The following is a 24,585-nucleotide window of genomic DNA, read 5'->3' on the forward strand; positions in this document are numbered from 1 at the left end:
AGTGTGGTACATTGGGGTAGAGTGGAGTGAGGTAGATTGGTGTGAGGTAGAGTGGGGTAGCCTAGGATAGAGTGGGGTTGAAGAGGAGGAAGTTTGGAGTTGAGTAGATTGGAGTGGGGGGATAATGGTAGAATGGAATAGATTGTAATGGGGTAGGTTGTAGTGGAGTGAAGTGGGCAGATTGGGGTAGAGTGGAGTGGGTTAGATTGAATTGGGGTAGAGTTTGGTAGATTGAGGTGAAGTGGGGTACAGTGGAGTGGGGTAGATTGGCTTATGGTAGAGTGGGGTAGCTTGTAGTGGAGTGGGGTAGATTGGGGTACATTGTAGTAGAGTGGAGTGAGGTAGATTGGGGTGGGGTAGATTGTAGTGCAGTTGGATAGATTGGATCGGGGTAGAGTGGAGTGGAATAGTGTAGAGTGTGGTAGATTGGGGTAGACTGGAGTGGGGTAGATTAGGGTAGAGTGGATTGGGGTAGATTAGGGTGAGGTGGAGTGGAGTTGGGTAGATTATGCTGGGGTTGATTGGGGATAGAGTGTGGTAAATCTGGGTAGATTGTAGTGGAGTGGATTGGGGTAGTTTGGGTCCGATTGGAGTGAGGTAGATTGGGTCCTATTGCAGTGAGGTAGATTGGGATAAGATGGACTGGGCTAAAGTGGAGTAAAGCGGAGTGGGATACATTGGGATAGAGTGGAGTTGGGTAAATTGGGATAGAGTACAGTGGGGCAGATTGACGAAGAGTTAAATAGGGTAGATTGTAGTGTAGTGGTGTATTTACAAAGCAGCAGCCCTCACTGTGGACACTACAAATGGCTTGCATTCTCAATAAGAGTTTTAACTGCATGCAATGATAAGGTCACATAGATGCAGCTGGTCTTACCAACAGGGTGCCTTCCAGAAGCCCTGTTGTTTCTCAGCCAGTGCAACGCTGTCTCCATACTGGGATTTGTAATGGTAACAGTCAAAGTACAAAGGTAGTGTGTTTACCGCTGCTGACTGAGAACAGCTCTGCCTGAAGCCCACCCAAAGTGGTGCATTAATGGCTCAACAATTGTAACAAGAGAAGGCTATGGTTTAAAAAAACAAGCTGCATCGCCTCAACATCCTGTGATTCTGGGTAAATCACCTAATCTCCCGGCATAAAAAACATAAATCTGAATTTTTGTATTGTAGATGGTGCTCATATAAGGCGCTCAATGCTTTATGGTCAGGTCGAGTTCACAATATATAAAACTGCACACAAAAAAAAGTACCTCAATTTACACCGGTAGCAGCGGATGGACGCTAATGAAGTTAAATCAATCTGCATTTCATCCATTCTCCACACAAACACAAGGAAGTCACCAGCGGCTTGCCGCGTCCTCCTTGCTGCTCCTCCTGGTTGCGTCTCTCCTCCTCCCGCCGCAGGTACAGGAAGCAGCCTGGAAGCACCCAGGCTCCACTGAGCCAATCACAATGCTGAAATGCAGTTGTGATTGGTCTGAGCGCCGTGGCTCGGCACTCAGACAGGGCATGAGGGCCTGGGAATTGTCTCCACCCAGGCTGTAATGCAGCCTGGGTGAAGAAGAGGGAAAGTGTGCATGACTGTTATGGTCGGCCCGAGAAGCCTAGCCAAACAGTCATTGCACACTTGAGAGTGAGGGCAAACCACTCCTCGGCTGCTCCGTAAGCCCCACTGCACCTTGCCTCGGAGTTGCAAAGCTGCCTTGCAAAAAGCAAAAAAATAAACAATAACTGAGTTTTTATCATTTTATTTTTTTCTTATACTGCTGGAAAAAACAGTAGGGCGGCTCCTCCCCCTTAGCGGAGGAGCTGCCACTGGAAGTCACGCAGTAAGTGACGACTTGCAAGTGCTGCCGAATTAGAAGGCAGCAAAAAAGAGTGATAAGGATGGCAACGAATGGCTTAAAGCCCTTTTTTAGAGGTTTTTTTGTTGATACAATAGGTCACTGCCAAGGGACAGAGCATGCATGCTGCCAGCAGCCTCGACCTAAAAAGGACTACAAATCACAGTATGCAATTCAGAAACATGTATGGGGGACCTATTCATGCATACATCTGTGAAACGTTAGTGCTCTCGATCAGCAGAGGTCTTCTAGACAGTAAAGTAAAATCATTGTCGGCATCACAAGTTCAAGAACATTGGGAGGATAGATTCTGATCCTGATTACAGGTCTTTCAGGAGACTAGCTAATTGCATTGTGTGAGGTGCACTACTGTTGATCTAGTGTATTGATGAAAGCTGCAGAAGAGCAATTTCTTTGACACAGGGACTTTGCTGCTCTTGTTTATCGAGTTTTTGTTTGTTAAAGTGGCAATAGTACCCCTCTGCGCGCTCTAAAGCTTTCTCGAAGTCTAATTCTAATTGTAAGTCGCATTCTAATTGCGCCTGTCTTTCATGCTCCTGTAGGTTAGTAAAGAAAGGTCTACTGTGTTGCCAATTATTTTCCAGTCTGGCATGAATCTGATCTGCAACTATGGAATTATGTTTTGAACTGTTATCCAGGCACACAAATCTATTTTCAAAAGGATGAAATAGTATTTACAATCTACATCTAAAAGTGCTATCAATCTCTAGTTTTCAGGGTCTTTCCTCTGGCTTTCTTTTGGATAGGCTGTGAGACGGATCCTCGCCACAGTTCCGGGATGGTACTATTGATACAGCAACCAATGAATAGGAAGTTGAAGATTGCTGTTGGAAGGCCATTGGGGCCTGGTGAGCCATCCTTTCTACCTGCTTTTGTAACGGATGTTACCTTATCACCTAGGATCCAGTCCATGGGGATGGGGTTGAATACATTTGGGGGTTTATTTGAATTGATGATCAGGTCTGCATTTCCTAATTTGCAGGCTAGACTATTCAATGTTACAAGGGACCAATGTTTGAGACCGGGATATCTGACACGTTGCTTGGGCTACTTTGTATGTAGAGAGCTTGACAAGTTAACAGGAAACATTTTGGCCATGTTTTGATAGCATGCGGAACATCCGACGTCCTCGTCACACTCTGACCACAAGCACCTTACCCTCTATATCAGCCGCCCCGGCGACTCGCTGGTCACATTTATCCCCTGACGAAGGGCAAACATAATGCCCGAAATGCATTGGGATCATTTATTTATTTTGGAGATTTAATTGAGAGACATCCATGCTTAATCTTGTGAAGATTTGAACATTTGAAAGACAAAGATCGTTGAATAGAAGTGGTCATTAAAAACTTAGTTTGAACATAGATTGATTGTTTAACTTTTGATTCACCTGAAGATTGGATTCAAAAAATGTTTGTTTTCCTACGCTGTGCACCGGGGGAACATCCCCTACACAGGGGCTGCATCCTTTTGTCCATGATTTGAGTTCACATATTCCCAGAGTTTCTTTGATAGATAGGCAAAACATAGCTTTTGCATGTCTCCCCATTGCCTCAGTTTTTCCCCGCATTTTCCATTTGAGGTCAGTTTCTTCTGATTTAGATTGTGACTTCCTGGATCAGTTATTCATTGGTCTTATTTTAGCTTGTCTAATTGTTCTGGCCAACTCCTTTTGCTTTTTCTTAGTTCTGCAGTGAACTAAGATTCAAACTTTTCAAAAGATAATGATATATCGATGGGACTGGGAACAGGAATGTTAGAATTTGGTTAATCATTTTGAACGGGAGGGCATTTTCATTGGCGAGTTTGCCAAAAAAAGTTGGTAGAGCGAGAGCTGAGTGTTGTATACAGTTAGGCAATTTTGCCATATTTGTAAATTTCCATTTTACAATAATAGTTTTTGGGAACCATTTGATATCCCTACGACCACTATTCTTGGTGCTATTTACTCTTTTATTTGTAGACATGATGTTTGGGGGAAATGGTAGGGTTCTAAACTGTGATCGATTTCAAATGTTTAAGATAGGTTCATCAGCTCAATTGATACGAATGTGTCGTCCAAGACAACCAGTCTTCATTTGGCAAATGGATGTAAACTATTGGGTTATCAGGCCATCTAAGGCATCCTGTGAAGTGAGTTGAGTTGGGGCATGCACAAGTAGTCTTTGCATTGGTTGTAAATTGAAGACTTTGGTATTTTCCAGAAAATGTGTCTTCTCTCGTGGGCTCAAATTCTAATGGAAGTCGCCTGTGACTATGGCTGCCCAGTCTTTTTTTTTTTTTTTATAGGGACGTTAGATAGTGAATTATTTAATAGATTTTTGGGTCCCTATGTTTTGACCCACAATCCAAATCAGTAGTCAAAATTATTATTCGAGAGAAACTAATCAGTTCTGTTTTATGTTGTAAGGCCACCCCCCATTATCAATGGCATGCCAGTGTCGTCCTTATCGGCCATTACATGTAGTTATGTCGAAACTAATGCTGTTAGCCCACTGGCAGGTCTGCCCCTAAGTGATAACTTTGTGACTGGGCTACGCTAACTTTCGGATCCTGGTAAAGGTTACTTGGCTCCAATTCTCTTGTAGGTATATGATGTCTAATAAAGAAATGTATGAAATGCCATTGTTTAGTATCTCTAAAGAATCCAAGCCAGCTATGTTCGAAGAGCATATTTTTATGGAGCAAACTTTTTAATTTTTTTTGCTTTGTATGTGTTTTGCTGTTTTGGTATTAGGGAACTGAAGTCAAGTTTGTCTATTGTTCTTTATTGTTGTGCAGCACTCCTGGCAGCCACGACCAATCTGCTGTATGTTTAGCTCGGGATTTGTTAATCTTGCAGTGACGCAGAATCTTCCGGGATTTGGTGACCATAATTTCTTCTATTTTATATATAGTAGGACATTTCCAGATGGCTCTCGTTCTCATAACTTGTGGGACTTTTCCTGGTGGATTGCGATACCCGGAGTCTTGGGTTGTTGGACTAGCATTCTGGTTGAGGATTAGAGATTATTATGCCCCGTTTGGCAAATATATGTTTATACACCTATAGAAAACGCTGCCTCTATTTCGGTGGCAAGTGTTAACTGAGTAAGTTCTTGATTAACATGAGGAACGGGTCTTCCAACACTACACTGATGATGGAGGTGTTGATGATTAAATTGAGTTGTGGAAACGCTTTCAGAAGTTTCAGAATCTTCCCTTTCTTCGGCATATCAAAGGGTCCTTGTTGTGTAAGGAAGTAGGGTGAATGCTCAATATAAGTGCTTTTAGTTATTCCACTAGAATTATTCTGTAATAAATTCAGTTTTGAATTCAGGGTGTCATTTCTTGTTGTTCAGTTGACCATGTATTGGTCTACGTTTTCTCTTGAGCTAGGTCCGGGGTAATTTCTTAAAGTTGGTGTGGGCTGGTTTAGGGCCCTAATAAAAGTGCTTTGGGGATCCGGATTTCACCTTTTGTTTGCTCATTGGGGTACATGCCTAACTATTTGATGCAGATCTTTCACACAGTGGAGTGGATCAGATGTTTTATTGGGGAGTTTTATGAACTAGAGCTCATTGTCCCTTTTTTGTTATTTGTAGATTGTGCTCTAGTTGATTTTGATGCGATGGTAGGGTGCTAGAGTCTTGTAATTTGCTGGCGGCTGTGTTGCTATTTGTTTGATGATTGCTAGCTACTGTTGTGGCATAGGCCTGTGTAGTCTGTGACTTCTCGGCCGGTGACTGAAAGGCAATTCTTCATTTACTGCTGTAGTCTGTGCACATCTGAATTCCAATATTCTTCTGCTCAGAGATGGGTGGCAAATTAGTGTCTTCTTCCAAGATTGTTTGCTAATTTTGAAAAGCTGTAGAGTTTGTTGGTTTGTTGAAATAGAGCATGCTGGTCTGAATTTCGGTAACCTGCATGACCTTTTACTGAGTAATCTGAATGTCATTTATTGAGACAAGACCGTTGGAGATTACTTTCTTTGGCGTAATTTCAATAGTTTGACAACCCAATTTAATTTTGAAATTAATGGGGGAGTGGAGAAGTCTCCTTGTTTAAAGATTGGGCACAAGATTGTTGAAGTATTTGTTGCCTGTGTTTCACCATTTCTTGTCATTGGTCCGACTTCTTTTATTTAATTTCCCACGCTTCTTACTGTTTTTTTAATGTATGTGTGACAATCACAGGGGGGTTTTGTCCAAAGAACTGAGTGACTCCGCTTGAGCCTTGTCAGTCGAGGCCAAGATTGTGATCACTACATGGTCTTCGTTCCGTGGGATATTGACGTTGAAAGGTGAGTTGGGCATCGCTGGGTTTGGAGGAGACAAGGAGATGGTGAATTTCTGCACACAAAGTGATTGTGTTCATTTGGTGTGAGTGTATTTAAGGTGGTATTTGTTTTTCCCAGTCTATGTTTTGCAGCTGTCTGTTATTTGAAAAGCTCCTAAAAAATATTTGGGTTCCTCTGTAGTAGAATGGCACTACATCGAGATGGATGATATCGCCCTATAGAAGAATCACACTCAGTGCCTACCTTTCATCATGTTAAATAAATAGCTAATATTATTATTTCTGCATCTACGTATACTATACTTACCTTTCGATGTAGTGGTTAGCTCGATGTATTCGAGGTACTGTTTTTTGCATACGATTTAGTGGGGGAGCACCGTCTCTGTTCCCTCTAATTGTCTGTCTATTTCTTTTTAAATGTTTACAATGCTTAGCTAGTCAACAACAATCCATGCTCCTTGTTGCACAGCCTCTTCTTCATTGTATTATACTTTTCTTCTAGTTGGTTAATTCAACCCTAATCTCCTTGGTGGCCATATTGCACGTCAAGTAAAACCACTAATGTCTTATATTACTTAATGATTTGTTTGTTGTGGTTGCTGTCGGCATTGCGTATCATTTCATTTTTCTGGGAATTCTTTAGTCACTTGCCCTTTATTAATCTTTGCTTTATCGATTTTCCTCCAATTTATTTGTTCAGTCTTATTGTGTCTCTTAGACTAGCTCCTCCTATGCCCACTGTTTTGGCGTCCCTAGGGCTCAGTGAATCAACTGCCTTTCACTACTTGCATATCTTCTTCAGAACTTTATTTCGGCTATTACAGCCATAAAAGCACATTTAAATTTACAACATATTAAAATCCAAGTCAAGAAAAAGGTACAAGATCATAAAGAACACTAGTTAATATACATAGCAATATAAAAAAATCACCCATTGGGAAGTAGACATATGAAAATCGTCATTATGGGAAATTTGATCTATTAAAACATACATTAAAAATATAATTTAAACTGAAAATATAAAAAAAAGATGATTCACATCCAAAGTTTTTAAAACGCCCAGGAACAAAATAGCAGCCAGTTAGCAGGTATTACTATTTCTCGCATGAATTAATCAGCAAATACCTACAGTTACAGGCTTAGTTTTTACAGAGTCCAGAATCACAAGAAATGACAAGTAGGAGCTGGTATTACTTATTGTCATATCAATTTTTGAGTAAATGCCTTAGTTTACATCACATAGCAAATAGAAATTTAGAAATTGCAACAACATAAACCGGGTTAGTATCGGATTTTAGGATCCTATAAAATTCTATCTAATTTCTAATACCCAGGTTTCTGCAGAGTTCAATCAATCAATCAATCAGAGTACTTGAAAAGCGTGCTACTTACCCGTGAGGGTCCCAAGGCGCTGAGGGGAGGGGGCTGCTGCTACTGTTTGAAGAGCCAGGTCTTGAGGAGTCTTCTGAAGGCGAGTAGGTCTTGGGTCTGCCGTATGTGGGTAGGTAGGGTGTTCCAGGTCTTGGCGGTGAGGTAGGAGAAGGATCTGCTGCCGGACGTCGTTTGTTGGATGGGGGGGGACAGCGGCGAGGGCGAGGCTGGCGGAGCGGAGCTGGCGGGTGGGGGTGTTGAAGCTCAGTCTGCTGTTCAGGTAGGCTGGTCCGGCGTTGTGGAGTGCTTTGTGCGCGTGGGTGAGGAGCTTGAAGGTGATCCTCTTGTCGACGGGGAGCCAGTGTAGGTCTCTCAGGTGGGGGGTGATGTGGCTGCGGTGGGGGACGTTGACGATCAGTCGGACGGAGGAGTTTTGGATGCGTTGTAGTCGTCGTAGGTGTTTGGCTGGGGTTCCTGCGTAGAGTGCATTGCCGTAGTCCAGTCTGCTGCTGAGGAGGGCCTGTGTCACCATTCTTCTTGTTTCGGTCGGGATCCACTTGTAGATCCTGCGGAGCATGCGAAGGGTGTTGTAGCAGGAGGAGGAGACGGCGTTGACCTGCTTAGATATAGAGAGGGAGGAGTTGAGAATGAATCCGAGATTGCGTGCATGGTCGGTGGGTGTTGGTGCTGTTCCCAGTGTGGTCGGCCACCAGGAGTCGTCCCAGGCTGAGGGGTTGGCTCCGAGGATGAGGACCTCCGTCTTGTCCGAGTTCAGCTACAGACGGCTGCTCCTCATCCAATCGACGTCGGCCTTCATTCCCTCGTGGAGGTTGGTTTTGGCGGTGTGTGGGTCCTTGGTGAGGGAGAGGATGAGCTGGGTGTCGTCAACCTAGGAGATGATGTTGAGGTCGTGATGGCGGGCCACTTGTGCGACGGGGCCATGTAGACGTTGCACAGCGTTGGGCTGAGGGATGAGCCCTGGGGGACGCCGCAGATGATGTCAGTGGCTTTGGATCGGAAGGGTGGGAGGCGGACGCTCTGGGTTCTGCTGGAGAGGAAGGAGGTGGTCCAGTCAAGAGCCTTCTCTTGGATTCCGGCTTCTAGGAGGCGTGTCTTTAGAGTGCGGTGGCAGTCCATGTCGAAGGTGGCTGACAGGTCCAGGAGGATGAGGGCTGATGTTTCGCCGTTGTCTAGTTGGCGCCTGATGTCGTCTGTGGCAGCGATGAGGGCTGTCTCGGTGCTGTGGTTTCGTCTGAATCCGGACTGGGACGGGTCCAAGATGTTGTTGTCTTCGAGGTGGCAGGCCAGTTGCATGTTGACGATTTCCTTGATGACCTTTGCCGGGAACCGTAGCAGGGAGATGGGCCGGAAGTTCTCGAGGTCCGCTTTGAGCTTTTTGAGGAAGGAGTTGATTTCGGCGTGCTTCCAGCTTTCCGGGAATGTCGCTGTTTCGAAGGAGATGTTGATGACCTTCCGTAGTTGGGGTGCGATGGCTGCGTCTGCTTTGTTGAATACGTGGTGTGGGCACGGGTCAGACGGAGATCCTGGGTGGCTGTAATTCATGATCTTGCATGTCTCGCCGTCGTTGACGTTGGACCAGGAGGTCAGGCGGTTGGCGCTGGTGGCTGCTTCTATGCCAAGCAGAAGAACAATACATGAATTACTGTTTCTTCCTCCACTAGGCACCCAGGACGAAGGCGAGTGGTAGCGCCCGCCCACTTATTAGTTGAAGCGTGAAGCAGGAGCGTCCCATATCTAAATTGCAAAAACAACTTCTTTGCTAATGGCGGTTGTATTGAATCCAACACCGGCTCCAATTTGTATTGGAACTTAATATGCAAAAACCCATAGGTTAGACTAGAGGGATTAACTGTCTGTAACATACTTGTCAATTTGTACTCTTTTAAGGCACTAGCTAAAGATTTTTTTTAAATAGCTAGGCAAGATTCCTCAGGTACGGTCCAAAGGTCCTCCCTTCCTATTGCATGAAAAGAATCCCTAATAAAGGACAACCACGGGATACTACCAGCCCCCATGGTTGACATTACCACTTTTAATTCCTCCCTATAGTGACCTAGCTCTGGGGTACTCCACAGCCGTCGCCAGTACAGCAATGGGCCTGAAGAAATTAGGTCCGCAATTGGGAGGCTATCCAAATCCATCCTTAGTGTTACTAGGGGTGTATTTTTGGGCAGACTCAAAATTTGTCTTAAAAAAAATTGTTTTCTGTTACAGTAAGGGCGTTAGCTAAGCTATGTCCCCACAGTTCTGCCCCATATATGATTGCTTCCCTTGCTTGGACTTTATAGATTTCTGCCGGCGGGCTTATAACCTGTAGAGCACAACTCTTATGGACTTTTAAAATCCCTCCAATAGCCTGAGTTAACTTTAGGTTAGCTTTATTGATTTGGGGTCCCCACCCCATTTTATCGTTTAAAGTAAGACCTAAATAGTCCAAGATACGGACCCTTTCCAATGGTCTATCATCCATTCCTGGGTGCCGGCAATTCATATTATTAGCGTTGAAGACCATATATTTTGTCTTCTTAATATTTACCACCAAATTCCTCTTTTTTGCAAAGCTGGCTAAATTCCTTTAACACACGCTGCATCCCCATTGGTGATTTTGAGAGGAGCAGGGTGTCATCCGCAAACATTAATGCAGGAAATTTGCAGTGGGCTAGTTTTGGAGAGTCGATATCCTTAACGGCAAGTAGATCTTCCATTAACCCGTTAAGAAAGTGGGAGAAGAGGGTTTGCGTGAGCACACAACCCTGCCTCACCCCCTTTCCAACAGGGAAATGAGTTGTTAATTTCCCGTTCTTGCCGACCCTTACTCTAGCATATCACTTTCTGCTATTGTCTCTCTTTTTATTTGTTGTGCTATAATTGTGCCAATATTTTTTCTCTTTCTTTCTTGACCCATGATCAGCATAATATAATTTGCCCTTATTCCTCTTCAGTCTTGGGCTTAGATGTCTTCTGACTACATAAATCTAAGTCCATCCAAAACTGAAATTCTTGTTTTGTACCAGTTCCCCTCCCAGTCTAATCAGTTCTCCCCCTTTATTTCTTTGACCTGTTTTACTCGGTGTCTTTACTCTTCTGCTAGAAATCTTTTTGACCTCTCATTCCTTAACTCAGGAAATTTAACGTCATGCCTGCTGCTTTTCAGCTTTATATAAGGGAAATCTACTCACTTGCAACGCCACTAAAGCACCATTGTTGTTCTTCAGTGTTGAAAATGGGGTTTCTGGGTGTTGGAGTAAGCACCCTATACAAGCAGGAAACACCACTCTAGGTAAGCTAGATACACACTGAAATATAACCTGTGCTCCCCCTCTCGTAGTTTGGCACGGAGCAAGTAGGCTTATCTAAAGAGAGTATTTGTGCAACACCCACACGCACAGTAACACAATGAATACATCACAAAAAGACTCCACACAGGTTTATAAAACAAATTGATTATTATATTATAAACAAAACTAAAACGATCAAAATACAATATATGCTTTCAGATATGTATATATAAGGATAACCCTCATTATCCAGCACAAAACAAGGTCAAAATCAGTTAAGTATTTTTCAGTTCTGCAGTTGTGTAACTTAGTAATAACCACCTCATTTAAACAGCCCTCATGCAATTGTGAACCAGAAATACCTGCGGGACTACTTGAGGCTTTATGGTAATTTCCTAAAGGGGATGCTGAAAGAGTCTCTGGCTTGGTGCAGTCTTCCGATGGAGGTGGTTTACTGGAGATCCCAGCTGGCATGATCCCAGTACTGGTACAGAAGGGGGTGGTGATGGACGGAGCATCTGAACCAATCAAACACTCACACCCAGTCAACAGATCTGGGTTTAATCCATCACCGTTCTTTAGCCCACTCTGCCACCCCAGTTCAGACATGGCCATATGCAAATCAGTCTGACCCTGTGCCTCATGGGAACAGACCAGCCCGAACTGCCAAGCCATGCCTTCCCTGGACCGAAACAAGCTTCTGAGGACCGATTTCTGGCATTTCAGCCGTCTTCATCCCGGCTTGCTTGAATCCAGTGGCAAAGTGAGCAAGGGACTCACGTCTGAGCATACCCTGCCAACTTATGGCAAACAAAGTGGTACAAAAGGGGGTGGTGATAGACGGCGCATCTGAACCAATCAAACACTCACACCCAGTCAACAGATCTGGGTTTAATCCATTACCGTTCTTTAGCCCACTCTGCCACCCACGTTCAGACATGGCCATATGCAAATCAGTCTGACCCTGTGCCTCATGGGAACAGTCCAGCCCGAACTGCCAAGCCATGCCTTCCCTGGACCGGAAACAAGCTTCCGAGGACCGGTTTCTGGCATTTCAGCCGTCTTCAGCCCGGCTTGCTTGAATCCAGTGGCAAAGTGAGCAAGGGACTCGCGTCTGAGCATACCCTGCCAACTTATGGCAAACAAAGTGGTACAAAAGGGGGTGGTGATGGACGGAGCATCTGAACCAATCAAACACTCACACCCAGTCAACAGATCTGGGTTTAATCCATCACCGTTCTTTAGCCCACTCTGCCAGCCCAGTTCAGACATGGCCATATGCAAATCAGTCTGACCCTGTGCCTCATGGGAACAGTCCAGCCCGAACTGCCAAGCCATGCCTTCCCTGGACCAGAAACAAGCTTCTGAGGACCTGTTTCTGGCATTTCAGCCGTCTTCAGCTCGGCTTGCTTGAATCCAGTGGCAAAGTGAGCTAGTGGTGATGGCACAGAGTAAGAATTATTTGCATATGAAGAGTGTTTGATTGGTTCAGATGCTCCGTCCATCACCACCCCCTTTTGTACCACTATGATCCCAGTACTGTACAGTTGCAGGCTCCCCCAACCAAGATGACATTGCCGGCCCCTCAGGATCAGTATGCAGGCAAAGCACAATCCAGTATGGTAAAACATAGTTTAAGTACAAATGTGGAGAGCACCACCAACACAGAAACATTATTTAGTCCATCCACTGTGGAGATTACAAAAGTCGATCTTTATTCTTCTTGTTCATTAAAAAAAAAACAGCTGACGCGTTTCGTCCAACAGGTCTGGACTTCATCAGGGCTTCAAGTGTGTATAAAGATCTTGGGCATAGTAGGTCGCTGTACAAGTGTAAAGGAAGGATTGTAAACTTTATTTGTAACTGTACCCTCCTGGATCCAAGGACAGTTAAGTTAGTAAGGCGGCTCCTGTGCCGTGACTTGCAGCGGCGAAGTACGGCAGTGTATTCGTCCTAATTTTCAGTTAAATTAGGACGAATACACAGACGTCCTTCGCCGCTGTTCGGCATGGCACAGGAGCCACCTTACTATCTGAACTGTTCCTGGATCCAGGAGGGTACAGTTGTTTGACAGTACAAATACGGTTTACAATCCTTCCTCTACACTTGTACAGCGACCTACTGAGCCTAAGATCTTTATACATACTTGAAGCCCTGATGAAGTCCACACCTGTTGGACGAAATGCATTGGCGGTTTGGCTGTTGTTTTTAATGAACAAGAAGAATAAAGATCGACTTTTGTAATCTCCACAGTGGATGAACTAAATCATTTTTCTGTGTTGGTGGTGCTCTCCAAATTTGTGCTTAACCCCTTCGATGCTCATGACGAGCTCAGCTCGTCATGAGGCACACTGCTCCTGTGCTCATGACGAGCTCACACCCGCTTTCATTATGGCCCAGCACAGGAGAGGGATACCATCAGCAGGGATGTGGTTAATTTGTAGTTGGTCTTGGAGACTGCGCCTTGGAAATGGCGGGAGCAGTGGGAATGCACACCGTTTGAGCTGCAAGGCTCATAAGTTTGGAATCTTGGGGATTTTGCTGTGGGGACGTGCATCACAATCACACGGGGCGTGCTTGTACGGCTTGCTATTTCAATTTTGTGAATGTAATGTGAAAACATGCAGTTAATGACGGGCCGATTGATCACAGCGGACCTCGTGGGTCCCAGCTGAGAAGCACAGTACCTTCATGGTTGAAGTGGTCCTCACAGCACTGAGAACCCCCTCTTTCTTCATAAGGTGCAGCGCTGAGCCATTCAAGATTACTCAGGGTGATTGGGAACACCTGCAGTCGCGCTGGTCTTATTCCTGTGGCATCAGCTCGGCCTCCGTAGCCACATTGTCAATGGAAAGGCTGGTTGCTGCAGCAACGTGGATGCCGCGTCAAGAGGGTTTCCCTCAGTTTGGTGGCGATTCTCCTTGGCGAGTGTGGCTCTGGGACGCACAGGCTGCTTTGGGTGTACATGAAGCGTTGAACCCGCGCTGAGCTTGATGAAAGAGGAAGCATTCAGGACGTGCTGGGCTTTAAGGAAATACCAATCCAGGCGTGGTCAATCGCGGCTCCTAATCATGGTGCACTGCCGCCTGATTCCCAAGTGACAGAGTCCCACAGCAGCAGTGTGTAGGTGAAATCTTTAATGGCCCTGAGATTTCAGAGAACAGTGGGAAAGCCAGCAAGCCCTAGGAGTCACTTTGGCCTTAATCCCTGGTCCTTTAGTAGTGCAGAGGCCAGCAGGGCAGCTCAGCTCAGCAAAGCAGGGAAGCAGTTCCTCAGAACAATAAGATTTAGAAGAGTGACAATCCTTCAGCACAGCAGCCCTTACTCCAACAGAGGTCATTCCAGGTAAGAATGGCCAGAGCCCTAGTACTTATACTCAAAAGTGCCTTTGATGTAGAGGTGACTTCAAATGAACTCTCTGAAGTACACATGGATCCCTTTCAGCACAGCCCTGGCTCCAGACTACCAGTAGGTGGTAAATCAGCCCTTTGTGTGAGAGCAGGACACAGCCTATTCTGATGTAAGTGTGAGACACCTCTCCCCCTCTCAGCCCAGGAATGGTATCAGTATGTAGATGAATGTAGTTAAATCTCCTGTCACACCCAGCCCTTCCTGTGTTGTGGCTGTCAAGAGGAAATGCACAGTGTAGCTGTCTCCCAGCTCAGACATATATTGGAGACAGGCTGCAAGGCACACAGAGCAAAGTTAAGAGCAGAGAAATATCCACTTTCTAAAAGTGGCATTTCTAAAATGGTAGTGTTAAATCCAACTTTACCATCACAGAGGATTTATCACCACCATTTCTTATATATTAAACATGAAGTAGCCACTCCTTTCCAATCAGAAATAACAGCTTAAAAGGTGTTTTAAGGAATCCTCAATGCTGGTTTTTGGAAGGAGTAAGCCTCACAGTATTGAAAAACTACTTTTTTTTTTGCAGATTTATACAGCGCAAACTCTATCCGAAGGTATTGGAGCGCTTTACATGAAGACCAGTTACGTTACACAAGGACACATTCATTTAAAAAAAATCAGTTAGTGGTTTGTCACTGCCAGAACATGTAAAACTTAAAAGTACATATCCTGCCTTTTAGTTTCACAGCACACTACCCCCAGGGTCACTTAGGGCCTACCTTAAGGGGGACTTGGGTGTAGTAAAGGGGGGATTAAGGCCTGGCAAGTGGTTTTAAATGCCAAGCTGAAGTGGCAGTAAATTGCACATACAGGCCCTGCAATGGCAGGCCTAAAACAGGTTTGAAAGGCTACTTGTGTAAGTGGCACAACCACTGCTGCAGGCCCACTAGGAGTATTTAGATTACAGGCCCTGGGTATATGGAATACTGTTTTACAAGGGGCTTACAGGTTACCTAAAGATGCCGATAAGGTATACACCAGTGTCATTTTGTTTAGGGGAGAAGCACATGCACTTTTGCTCTGGCTAGCCGTGGTAAGGTACTCAGAGTCCTAATGCCAACAAAAAGACTCTGCAAAAATAGGAGGCAAAAGGCAAAAAGTTGAGGTTAGGTCTAACACTTGGTATTCCTTGATTTCCCTGAGTATGTGCCATACAACTTACCTTAAATCTTCCTCCAGCCTCACATAGTTCACAGGTTTTTATTTGCTGCCTTTTCATTTTTGGCTTTGATTTTGTGTTATTTGTTTTGTTTTGATGTATTTATGCTCAATTTCTCACGAAGCTTATCTGAACCAGCTTTGTATTGTCTTATTCAGTCTATTTCTTATACCCGTCTCGTTCAAACTCCCCCCGCATTGCAACCTTTTCAATTCTGCTCTTTTCCCGTCAACCCCACAGTTTGGAAATGACCCCCTCTAGCTGTATATTTCCCTGTCCTTTGTACCTTGCCATTTTCTTAATAGTGGATAGGTGGCTGTAGTATTAATTCAGTTTGTATTACATTTTACTAATTTCTGTACTGAGAGATTTAGTGTGCATAGCACTTTGGCTTAAGTACTCAATATATATATATATATATATATATATATATATATATATATATATATATATATAAACACACACAGGTTTGGCGTGCTTAAGCCATCTTCCACGGCGGGCTCTCGACGGGGAACGCCAACCCCTATAATTCAACACACTCCTGGTTACAGCACTTCATCAATCGAAAGAACCAGAGTCGGAGCCCAAATCAGATGCGGTGTTGTCAAGTTTATTCGGCATAGGAAACACCCAACGCGTTTCGTGATCCGCTGATCACTTTCTCACGGGTGGAGTTTACCTGGATCAACATTCATTTAAAGCGACATACTGTTTTAGGATTTTGCACACGTGATCATAGACATAGAAAAAATAAATAAACAAATTATAGCTATGTCGCCAAAATTAGAAACATTGTTTCAAGTGAAAGTTTGTGTCACATCACAGGAATAACGGATACATGCAGAGGCCATGTTAATAAATTCCAGTTCCCCTGGGTATTAAACAGTTTAAGCTTATTTTGCGAACTGAAACCAGGTCATTTCGATATACGCCAAAGTCGGCCAGCCCCATTATGCAGTACCATGTTACAAAATCACATCGGTACTTGTGATGGGTTTGTCAGAGGTCGTGTTGCCCCAGTGGGCAAATTCAGTCCATTACACAACAGCCAGGGTTTTCAATGAGCTCCAAGTGGGCAATAGTTAAGGCCATATTCCTGGAAAAAATGAGAAAAGGATATAGCTATAGGTGGGGGAGGAACTTGCAATCCATCTTCATACTTAAAAGACTGTGACTAAATCATGTGAAACTGTAATGCTGCTGCTTCTTTGGTAACAATTTCAAAAGTTTTTTAATTGGTTTTAACTATGCACTGATCTAAATGTAATCACTATCACCTATAGCTATATCCTTTTCTCATTTTTTCCAGGAATATGGCCTTAACTATTGCCCACTTGATGGTGGGTTATCTTACGGGCGATCAAGGGCAGGCCGCATTCTCGCCACCTGCCCGCCTGTTGAGCCAATCAGCACAGTGGTGAACCACCCAACTGCTGCACAGTTATTATAATTATACTACTCACGCCCCTTGCGGGGCGTGTCTAGGCAAACGCCCGGTTGCACAGGCCCACAACCGCCCGAAGGACTACTGGGGCGCCGACACAAGTTCCTGCACCTACCATGAGGTTACAGGTTAGGCTCTGGCACCCCTATGTGCCCGCTGAAGTACAGTGTTTGCACCTCTCTTCTTCCGGATCGCCCAGTAACTCCGCCTGCAACGAAAAAGGAACACATTAAAGCTCCCCCAGGAGCCCCCCTCAAGCAGACACTCTGGGTTCGAGGAAGGGCGGGAAAAGAGTGTCCCGAAGCTGCAGTGCGACGTCCGGAGCGGCAAAGAGGCCTCCACAATGGTGCAAGGGAGTAATGTACCCCCTGAGGCTCCTCCCAGCCGCCCCGGACGTGCGTCAGCGACCCGCCTACCTCCTACCTGGCGAAGCCTGCCCTGGTGAGGAGTGGCTGGCCACAAGGTGGGCGGGGGCAGCCCTCTGTGACTAGGGGCCCGCCCTCCTTATGGCCACTGCGTGGCCTCGGGCAAGCACATAGTCACATCAGGGCCACAAGAACCCCCCGCCCCACAATGCCCAAACCCGCAAATAACACAGAGACACAAGTGTTGAGTTTGGGAAAAATTGCTGCAGGTTTATTACATACAACATATGTAATGATGGTGGGTTATCTTACGGGCGATCCAAGGGCAGGCCGCATTCTCGCCACCTGCCCGCCTGTTGAGCCAATCAGCACAGTGGCGAAGCACCCAACTGCTGCACAGTTATTATAATTATACTACTCACGCCCCTTGCGGGGCGTGTCTAGGCAAACCCCCGGTTGCACAGGCCCACAACCGCCCGAAGGACTACTGGGGCGCCGACACGAGTTCCTGCACCTCCCATGAGGTTACAGGTTAGGCTCTGGCACCCCATGTGCCCGCTGAAGTACAGTGTTTGCACCTCTCTTCTTCCGGATCGCCCAGTAACTCCGCCACAGCCCGTGCGGTGGTACCCGCTGCCGCACGGGCCCCCCACCACTGCTACTCTTCTTTACCTGCAACCTTTGCTCAGAAGTGCCTCTTTCAGATGGAGGAGGAACAGGTCTAAGCCCACAGGCGTGAGATGAACACCATCCGCCTCAAAATAACCCCTGACTTTATCCTGAATCATTTCATGTTTGATGAAGCCCAGGCCCCTACGTTGGGTGAACCTTTTCATAGCACTATTGATTCTCCTCCTGGACCTCTCGATTGCCTCACTAGACTTAGCGCCCCGCCAAGTTCTCCTAGGCACTATTTCGGACCACCAAATCTCACACTCGCGCATGTGCCCGCAGATGACCCCAAGATCCATTTTCATTTTTTGCAGCAAGGTAGATCTCCCCAGATTCGTCAGGTCATTACCACCCAGGTGAATTACCAAGTGCTGAGGAGGAGGCCCTGCTGTAGCGAGGGCTTCCCGCAACCTGTGCAACAAGCTGTTCCAGCGCATGCTAGGAAAACCCAGCCAAACACAGTCAACGTTCTTGAAGCCCCGAGTCCAGTTCCTGATTGCTGCCCACCGGCCAAACCTGTCAACTGTGGAATGCCCCAAGACCCACACTCTTGACCCTGTCAAAGAAAAGACGCAATATATTCACGACTGTTTATTGAATCAGAGTGCACACAAACATAAAAGAGGCATAATCGCCTGAAATTGAAATACAGAAAACAAATATACAAAGAACATGGACGTGCCGGGATATCTTGTTCAAGGGCGAATGTATCGTTTATAACAGGAAGACTCCCAACGCCCTACCAATTGAACTTTGTCTGGCTGCAGACCAGCTTTGAAGGCAGAGGTGGCCGCCCCTATATGGAAGGAATGGCTGGAGAACCTTTTCCCCTGCTTCAACAAACCAGCACGATCCAAGCATGCTATCATTATTTTATCCATCTGGTATTTGGTCAGGGGGCTGTGATCAAAGTGGATAAAAAGGTAACCCATTCCCGCAGGACGAAGCACCAGGTATGATTGTAAGGCAGACACCGGGCAGAAACGGGGATCCCCGAGGGGGGCCAACCGGATGACTGACCCTTTGCCAGCCTGGTCGGTCTTGGACCGTCTGAGCGTGATAGTCAGACCCTCCTTAAAACAAATGTCCGCCACCCCAAGGGCGTCCCCAGACTGATTTGCCTTGGAGCGTGCGACTAACTCACTGCTCCGGAATGCCCCGAAGAATGCCAAAATGAAGGCCGCAGAGAAGAGGGAAGCCTCGTAGTGCGAGTGTACCACCGACTGCAAGACCGCCAACATGGCCTGCAACGTGGGGAACTCGATGGGGGACCTGTCATCAGGAGTCTTAGGTTCTTCCCGAGCCCAACCTTTCAAAGCTGCCCTGATTACAAAAGACTTGGCTGGATCACCCACCCCGTTCAACCTAGCCTCGTGACTGATGGCTGCCAGATGGCCGCAGACCCAAGAGTGGGATTTGTTCTGTTTCTTGGCCCAAACTACGAAGGCCTGTACTCTGTCCTCCAACGGAAGGGCCACCAAACCTAAGTCAGAAATGGCTTTGTGGAATGTGGCCCGGTGGCTAGCATAGCGCCTCCTCGTACCTGGGGCTAAAGACTTTTCCCCTAACTCTCTCAGCTCCTGCTCCACTCCAAGATGCGCCAAAGTCCTGGTGCAAAGGGGTTCAACTCCTCTCTCGCCTGAGGGCAGGCCGCCCAGAAACAGTCCCACTGAAAACGAGAAAGAGCGTCAGCCGCGACATTTGTGACCCCCGCAATGTGCCTAGCCCTAAATTCCACATTGCAGCGCAGGCTCCTGCTGGCCAGTTCTCGTAGTAAGCACAGAACCAAGGGGCAACTAGCTGTTTGACCGTTGATGGCTTGCACCACCGCCATATTGTCCGACCAAAACAGGACCTTCCTGTTGGACAATGGGCCCGGCCATAGATGTAATGACACCACAATGGGGAAGAGTTCCAGAACAGTTATGTTGGAAGTAATCCCCCGCTTGCGCCAAGCATTGGGCCATTCCTGCGCGCACCACAGCTCCCCCAGAATTGCCCCAAAACCCTCCCGCCCAGATGCATCGGTGAACATACTGAGTTCGGGGCTATCCACCCATGGAGACCTCCAAATGACAGTCCCATTGAAGTCTGACAGAAATTCAGCCCACATCAACAAATCTTTCTTTAGGCCTGAAGACAGTTTCACAAAATGATGACGTTTGGAGACCTTAGCAGTGGCCCTGGCTAACCGTCTTGCAAACACACGACCCACAGGGATGACTCTAGCCGCAAAGTTTAGTTTGCCCAGGAGACTCTGAATGACCCCTAGCGGTGCTTTGTCCCCTCTCAGCAAGTCTTGAATGTCCCGTTTCAGCCCCAGTACCTTCTCAGCTGGGAGTCGAGACACACCCGTAAGCATGTCCAACTCTATGCCCAGGAAAGTCAGGACCTGTGCCGGACCCTCAGTCTTGCCAGGCGCCAAAGGCACCCCCAAGTGACTAGCCAAGTCAATGAAACAATTCAGACCCTCCTGACATTCCTGCGTGCCCTCGCTCCCAATGAAGAGGAAGTCATCAAGGTAATGTGACACAGCCGTGACGCCATACTTCGCGGAGAGGGCCCATTGTATGAAAGTGCTAAAAGCCTCAAAGAAAGCGCATGAGACGGCGCAACCCATTGGCATTCATTTGTCAAAATAGTACTCCTCTTTCCACTTAAAGCCCAGCAGGTGCTGGCTGTCCGGGTGCACAGGCAATAAACGGAAAGCTGCCTCAATGTCAGCCTTTGCAAGCCAGGCCCCCTCCCCCGCTCTCCTCACTAGGTCAATAGCCATATCCAGGGAACAGTAGGAGACAGAAGAGGCCCCCTCTGGTAGCCAAGAGTTCACAGAGTTGCCCTCTGGGAAGGAAAGGTTGTGAATTAACCTGTAAGCCCCCGGCTCCTTTTTGGGGACCACACCCAGAGGGGACACCACAAAATCAGGAAGGGGGGGGGGGCGTGAACGGGCCCGCCACCCTCCCCAAAGACACTTCCTTGCAGATTTTCTTGTCTACGATCTCAGGGAGTTCCCTAACAGACTTTTGATTCTCAGAGTCCCTACTGACTCTGGGACCCTGGTAAGGGATCCTGAAACCTTCCAGAAAGCCTAAAGTCAGAACATTCCTGTCTTTCTCATTGGGGTAGGACCGCAGCAAGGCCAGCAAGTTCGGGATAATGACTGGAGACGGGCCCTTAGAGTGAAGATGGGGGGAGTCTCCGCTGGAGACAACACAAGCAATGTGTTCCATGTGGGCAGACAGGGAAGGGGGCGAGGGGGGGTGGCGAGCACTGCAGGAGAGGCACTAGGCGGCAATGCTATGGAAAGGGGCTTATTTGTCTTTGCTGGAGGCGCTGGTGGTGGCATCATGTTTGTCACAAGATGACCCAGGATGGGGCCCACCACATTTACTGCAAGAGTGTGCAAACCTGCACGCCTTTCCCCAGGTGCAATTACCTGCATTAAACAACCTGCATGTTGCTGAGAAGCCCATCCTGTTAACCTGTCTATTGAAGGCCCCCCCGCCTCTCCCCCTCGAAAGGACTGCCTGAAGTTACCTTTTTTCTCTGAGAACCCTTTACTTGTTTCAGCCTTCTTAACTTGTATGCTGGCTTTGCCCACGGCATCGGATTTACCCTTCCCCATATGCTGCATCCAGAGTCTAACCTCCACCTGGTCCCAATATAGTTCTGGACAGACCGACATTTTCTTGCGAAATTCACAGTCGTACATGTACCACCCAATGCCAACAGAGGATTCCGCTTCGTCAGTAATGACACTTGCGTATTGAAACAAACCCTGCGCCTGTTCTGGGAAGCGCTCCGTGATTACTGCAGCCAATATAGAGAAAACCTGTCTCCAGTTCTTGATCGTTTTCTCCAGCCAAGACTGGAAACAAGCTTTCTTTTCCTCGTCCTTAGAACCCATTTTCCTAACGTCAACACCATCGGCACCCAACATCAGGAGAGAAAAGATATCGATGAATTCTCTTCGCCAAATGCCTTACTTCGCTGCCTGCGGGACCTGCCAGGCGAGGGAGCATTTGCCCGACAACAAGGGAGCCATAGTCATCAGTACCGCTGGTGACACGGGGGCCGCAGCAGGGGCAGGCGCCGCTGGGAGCGCAGGTACCGCTAAGGGCGCTGGCGACGAGGGGGCTGCAACAGGGGCAAGCGCAGCAGTGAGCGCAGGTGCCGCTAAGTGCGCCGGGGGAGCGTGAAGCAGCACTGGGGCAAGCACATTCCCTACACTTCTTCGCGCACCCTGCGTTCCAGCAGTAAAAATCTTCTTGAAGTACCAATCATTAAGAGGGCAAGATTAGGAGGGAAGGCCCTCTACTACCTCGGTCCACGCCTCTGGAATGAGCTTCCTGACTCTCTTAGACTCTGTTCAGAACATACGACATTTAGAAAATTGTTAAAGAGTCTCCTGTTTCTCACCTATTAACTCCGCCAGTTCCCAATTCTCCTTAGAGCCCACTCAAGCGCAGAGATACTCCTCCGTGATTCGATTTTAGCGCTATACAAACCTAAAAATAAATAAATAAATACGGCTGCGCGGTTGCTGAGCTCCCCTTAAGGGTCGCAGAACCCTGACAGCATGCACACCCCAAACCTGACTAATTGCAACCCTCAGCCCTGCCTGGCTCCAAAGCCCTGCCCTGTGCGATTGCAGATCTCACCCCTCATTGGTTGCAGAGCACACACCGGATAGGTTAACGGGTTCACCGCGGGTGGATTACAGGCCCACTGTGGATTGTTACAGATCCACTCCTGAGCAGTCGGAGGACCCTCTTTGGCCGGGTTACAGGGCTCTCCTCATGATTATTCCCGGATTTTTCTCCGGTGCCCCAATGTTTTAGAGGAGCTAGTGCCTTATAAAAGATACTGGTTGTTGCGCTATTAGAAGGGTGGTTCCCCCTTCTTTCCAGCCCAGAGCATGGGAACGATGCAGGGTGGGTCTGGGTACCCCACAGAATGTGTGCAGGCCGCCTGCTCTTGTGTAATCCACCCTCGGACAGTAAGCTGCTGCAGAGGACTCACTCGAGGGCTTTCTGTGCACAGTTCAGATGAGCTCTGTTAATGCCAAAGCAGGGATTACGGCGCCTAATCCCTGGCTTCCCATTTTAGTCACAGATATTTTCCTTGCATTTGAGAACATTTGTAAGGATAGCAAGCGGAAATGATGTTTCTGGGCTCTGTGGGGCTCCCTGGGTCTAGCGTGCAGTGCTGATGGAGGCGGCGAGAAGCCCTTGAGAGCCTTAGCCCATAGGGGAGGTGGGGACCCTGCAGCTCCGAGGCCTGAGCAGAAGCTGCCCTGAAGACCCGGGATACCCCTGCCGCGCTCGAAGGCTGGTGTCCAAGGCTGGCTGTCCCGCGCCATGCCGTTCCTGGGCACAGTTAGTTCCTGGAGGGCCAGCACGTGTCACATCTGCCACAAGGTGACGTCACTAGACCGCAGCAGACCGTCTGTGTGATTCCGGAAAGGACCCTGCTTTATTTCCACGGTTGGGGAGTTTCACCTGATTCAAGAAAGCGGCGGAGATCCAGAGGTGACAGTGACACCCCTCCTCAGACAGCCGGGCGGACTTGTGAGCGATGGTACACATTCCTCCAGGATGGACGGATGAGGGGTGGTCATTATCTAAGGTACCGGTCTGGATGAACAGCTGGGATGTTGTGGGTAAATGTATCCTTCAGTGGACACGGTATGCACTGCTAGTATTTATTTACCAAATTCCTTTGGCCGGACGAATGAGCCACTGTGAGTATTAATGGCACACACTTCTTTGGAGTGAAGAATGACACACTTCAGTGTTTTGGTACATGAGATGGACCGCTTAGCACCATATATATGTATGATAATTGTAGGAGTACACATGAGCCACTGTATGGCACACGTTCCTTTGATTGGCCATATGAGGCACTGTGAGTATTTCTATTATGTGGGACTCTGGGAAGATTTGTGGCACTGAAGGTATTTACGGTACTTTTGCCTTTGAGTACACACACACACACGCGTCCATGCCTATGTCACTGTCTGTATGTATGTTGCATGCTTCTTTGTGATTGACAACTCAATACTTGTGATATGTGTTGTTCATACGTTCGATAGGAACATGTGGCTCCCAATCAGTGTTTAGGATACATATATATTTTAACGGGCACGTGAGGCACTGTTTGTATTTGACACATGTTGCTGTAGGATGAACATGTGGTGCACATGTTCCTTAGAATGAACCCAAGAGGAGCTGTCCGTTCTTGAGATACATGTTCCTTAGAACATATATGATAAATGTGTGTGAGGAAGGCACTGACAGGTGAGAGTTTGAAGCGTGGCATGAGCCTTAACGTTGGTTGAGCTACTAAGATTACCATCAAAGTCCAGTTTTCCGCAACCAGCAAGGAGTGCAAACAAACCGCCTTGAAGTACTCGTAAAGTAGCGGAGACTCCGCGTGGTACCCAACTCTGCAAGTGGGGTTCAGGGATGCAACAATTAGACATCCTACCTCAACGCAGGTCAGACTAGGATGTCGATTAAAATGATAAATCTCGATTTACAAGTTACCTCTAAAAGGTCAGAGGTGAATATGGGAGAAATCTTAATAAATATGAATCGCCATTTCATCAATATGCCATCCGAAGTATCAAAAGTAACTTGAGTGGAATAACATTTTCATGTAACAGTTAAAACGGCTAAAAGGGAAAGCAAGGAAGGTAATCTAAACATCAAACCAC

General features: G+C 47.0%; 1 protein-coding gene across 2 annotated transcripts in view; it reads left to right on the forward strand.

The window, feature by feature from the left end:
* AHCYL1 (adenosylhomocysteinase like 1) overlaps positions 1–24,585 on the forward strand; it is a 305,772-nt gene that overhangs the window by 132,541 nt on the left and 148,646 nt on the right. The gene's annotated exons all lie outside the window — the stretch shown is intronic.

This window comes from Lissotriton vulgaris, chromosome 5 (genome assembly GCF_964263255.1).
Source record: "Lissotriton vulgaris chromosome 5, aLisVul1.2, whole genome shotgun sequence".
NCBI classification, from domain to species: domain Eukaryota; kingdom Metazoa; phylum Chordata; class Amphibia; order Caudata; family Salamandridae; genus Lissotriton; species Lissotriton vulgaris.